Raw genomic sequence first — 4,037 nt, 5'->3', positions numbered from 1 at the left:
TTTGCCTGTAAAATAAAGATCTCAAAGAAATTTAGTAAAATCACTATCTCAGAAAGGATAATTTGTAAAACCGTAAGTGCTTTCCTTTTAAACATAAATTAGAAGTTTGTACGTGCATATGTAACATGCGAAATACTAGGAAGAGGTTTATATTTTTTTCTGAGTTTTAATGCTCTCAAACCTGAAGCAATGGGTCAGTTCCTTAAGTCTTAAGCAATTTAAAGGTTAAAACAATAAAAGACCACTCTCCCCAGGTCAATGAGAAATTTTCAGCTACAACCAACTTGTTCACTTGTTCGTATCAAAAAATGGCTAAATTAATGTCAACCTTTATATTTGCAGTCTCCTGTTAGTGTCTAAGAAAGTGTTCAGCCCCACTGAAAACCCCAAAAGAAATTATACTGTTAACTTGTTTAGTAGATATTAAGTCTTGATTAAAAGTCCTGTTAAGTTCTGAACACAAGTACTAGAGGTGTAATGTCTAGGGAGAAAGAGTTAACCATTTTAAGATTTTGTTATTAAAATTTGAGTTACATTTTAGCATATTAGAGAAATCATCACTGTTCCACTTTAAACCACAATGCTAGAGGTATTTCCCCCAAAGCTTTAAAATACAATTATATGGTTTAGTACATGTAAACATCACTTTTCCCCCTTATAACCATAGCAAAGTAAGCTATGCTAACATTATGTAACTTTACAAAATATTTAAAGAAATGTTTGTCAGAAAATAACCCCAAACAGAATAATTTCCAGTTTTTTTTTTTTCATAACACAAAGGTTTAAGAACACTCAAGGACAATTAGATTTGTTTTATAAATCACTGCATTGTTCTTACTATTTTCTCATTCTGAAAATTTACACCTTTTAATCAGCTCCAGAACTGTGAAACTCTTACCTTTCTATTCAGGGATCCATAATTAAACTCCTTTAATTTCAAAAGGCTTAAATTTTCTTGTTAGACTTAATATATTTTTTAAATGTTTTATAAATTTATCAGATGGTATAATAACGTTATAGAAATTTGTTTTCTATTACTAAAATTTAGCACAGGCACAGTTTTAACAACCAATCTTTAAATTTGATCATTCCTAAGTTAACCCACATTTTTCTACACATAACATAAACTAAAGACAAGACACATTAAAAAAAGGGCAGAAATGTTGGATAAAATACTGTAACTGCCACTTCTTAGGTTCTACTCCAGTGACATAAGTTACATTAGCCTAGAATTGTTGCAAAATGATTTTCAAATTTCCACCCAACTTCTACACTCTGGGTATTAGAGACATGTACACACACTAGTGACTCCATTTGGCATCAGTATGTCTTGTTTTCTTATTTTCAACTTCCAGAAAGCAGAGTCTAAGGATCACTAAAAGTTTTTACATCATTAAAAATTACCAGAGAACTAGTACATAACCAGTTAACAGCTTTATCATGAACTGGTAACATTGGTAAAATATTTGTTTACTAGAAAAAAGACAGTCTCCCTCACAAATCTAAATTCCATGCTTAAACAACTTTCTTTATACACTGCTTTAAACAGAATGAAATTTTTACCAAATTTAAAAACTTAAGTAGTGTACAAATATCGTAATTTATTAAATTTTAAAATAAAACATTAAGAAAGCAAAGAGGCATATCCTAATTTTACAGATTATTGTGCATTTATCAAAGTAAATAACCTTTATACAGTCATAATGGAATGCTTGATAACCAAATAATCAGAGAAAAAATATTATAAACATAGTAAAATCTGACATGCAATCCTAGTAGTGAAATGTTTTAGTACAAAAAGATAAAATTTGATTGAAGAAACAAAGTTACATATATAAACTTCACAATGACAAATTAAAATTGCACTTTTAGTACGTTTTATCTCTGGAACATTTAAAAGTGGAAGGTGAATCTTCAGTAATATTTAATTTTCAAAATCTTCTGGTCACAATCCCCACCAAACTCAACAGGCCGGGACAAGTGCAATACCATACAGAAACACAGCATTGCAACTGATCCCAACCTGTGTAGAAAGGGGTTTGATTTTCCCTTACTTTTCTACAGACTTTTCACTACCACAGTCAGTTTTGCATGGATTTGCACAGCAGAATATCACACAGCTGGATGCAAACCTGCAAAACTAACCATAGAACAGTGTTCAGTAACTGGACAGTTTGACTGGGCGACAGGCCGAGGCTGGAGTTCTACAGCTAGCAGTACTTTAAGTGCTCATAATGCAGTAGATAACTAACCACTACCTGCACTATAAGCACTTTAGTGCTACAGAAGCTGTCACATCAGACACACCAGGCGGATTCTACATCGATACAATAAAAGTACACAAAATTAGTAAAAATTACTTGAAGGAAATAGCAGGCCACCATCAGTTTTGCATAGATTTGCACAACTACATTCTTCTTGTAGTGCAACTATGCAAAACTAACAGAGGACTGCAAACAAAAAGCATTAAAACACCTATATACTTGCTTGGCTTGGCTTGGATGAAAACATAACTTCTTATGCCAGAAGGAGCACTTAGGGCAGTAGATGCTAATCTACTTCACTATCTGCACTAGATGCACCTTAGAACAAAAAGCACTCAACACCAGCAGGCCCTGCGCTTGAAAGCCCACCAATGGCTCCCCGAGGCAGCTGTCACCATAATGCTACAAGTGCCTTCACTGCAGTAGATGCACATATCACTACCTGCACTGTAAGCACTTTGACATTACTCTGACTGGTCACAATCTTCAGGTTTTACAAGGTGATGTTCTCTTTATTCCTGCTAAATTTTAAATAAATAATTAGAATAATACCTCAAACTCTTACAGGCTATAAAACATACAAAATTTAGCATAATCCTTAATGGGGAAGAGAAAACGAGTTCAATTACCTTAAACCCGTGAGTTCCATTCAGAAGCACATTTAGACTTTAAAAATAGAGAACGCTTTTTTTTTTACAAGACAATCATAATTAATCATCATTCTAATACTGTAAAAGAAAGTGGTGGCTCTTCCTTTACCTTCCATTCCCAAAGGCATACTTACAAAATCAAAATCAGATTATAAATGAGAATATAATTTGACTCATGTACCTTTTAGAGGAAATCTTCACATCCACATGGAAAAACATCTTTTCTTCTGCTTCCAATTAGCAATTATTTGGTAAACTAATTCATAAAATTACTGTTGAGACTATACTTCAAGTTTATCAACTGGTCGATCTTATATATTCCACTTAAATTATTTTTAAATCTTGGGAACACTACATATTAGATTTTATCATCCAATTTAAAGCAGTTTTAAAATTACATTTGTAAACTGTGCATCAGTTTCCAAAGACTTATAAAGATATCTGGATTGTACTTTTTACTAACTTAAAAATTAGCTGACCCAGAGTTAATTTTCTAGAAAATGTAAATGGACAAACTACCCATTTCACCTCTTGAAAAACCCAATTACATTTTAATTGTTCAAATTAAAGTCAAGAGAAAGTTATTTTAAAGAAAAGTTAAAGAAAATTAGAATACACTCACCCACTTGCGAAAACTTCGTTTTCAGCAACTATCCTTAGGAAAAGCTCTTGGCGCAGTTAGGTCCACGTGTATGAATGACTGCGATGGGAGGGAAAGGGAGAAAACACAAATTTACTACCACTGTCCAGATCCCTATTTAAATGTGTTCTTTTCCAACCCCTTTATAAAGTCAATTACAGCCCTCAAAAAACCCAAGATAGCCAAGCAATACTAGTAGAGTTTAAAAGACCAACAACGTATGGGTGAAAATTCGTAAGGAAATAAAGTTGAAAAATCCACAAGTATTAGATCCACATCTTATTTTAAAAGACCCTGAAAGACTCCAGCACGATCGACAGCAATCTTAACCTCTATCGCTCAGCTCCAACGAGGGAAACGCAGCGCAGGGACTATTCTTCCCCACCCCTCCCCCATTCTAGACCTCGTGGCCGCAGCCGGGATAAAGAGTTGTTTCCCCCACGACGTGGTCGGGACGGCGCGAGGCCGATTCTTCCTCGTGGC

The 4,037-nt window shown here is 34.0% G+C and overlaps 1 long non-coding RNA gene across 1 annotated transcript in view; it reads right to left on the bottom strand.

The window, feature by feature from the left end:
• Window positions 1-3,886, bottom strand: part of LOC107184065 — a 9,546-nt gene extending 5,660 nt beyond the window's left edge. The window contains exon 1 of the long non-coding RNA XR_001514889.1: window positions 3,537-3,886. This is a non-coding gene — a long non-coding RNA (uncharacterized LOC107184065). The remainder of the gene's footprint in view (window positions 1-3,536) is intronic.
• Between the last annotated feature and the right edge of the window lie 151 nt (window positions 3,887-4,037).

The sequence above is a fragment of the Myotis davidii genome, unplaced genomic scaffold (assembly GCF_000327345.1).
Source record: "Myotis davidii unplaced genomic scaffold, ASM32734v1 scaffold419, whole genome shotgun sequence".
In the NCBI taxonomy this organism is placed as follows: Eukaryota; Metazoa; Chordata; class Mammalia; order Chiroptera; family Vespertilionidae; genus Myotis; species Myotis davidii.
The sequence above is the reverse complement of the archived record's forward strand: the minus strand, read 5'-3'. Positions and strand labels throughout refer to the sequence as shown.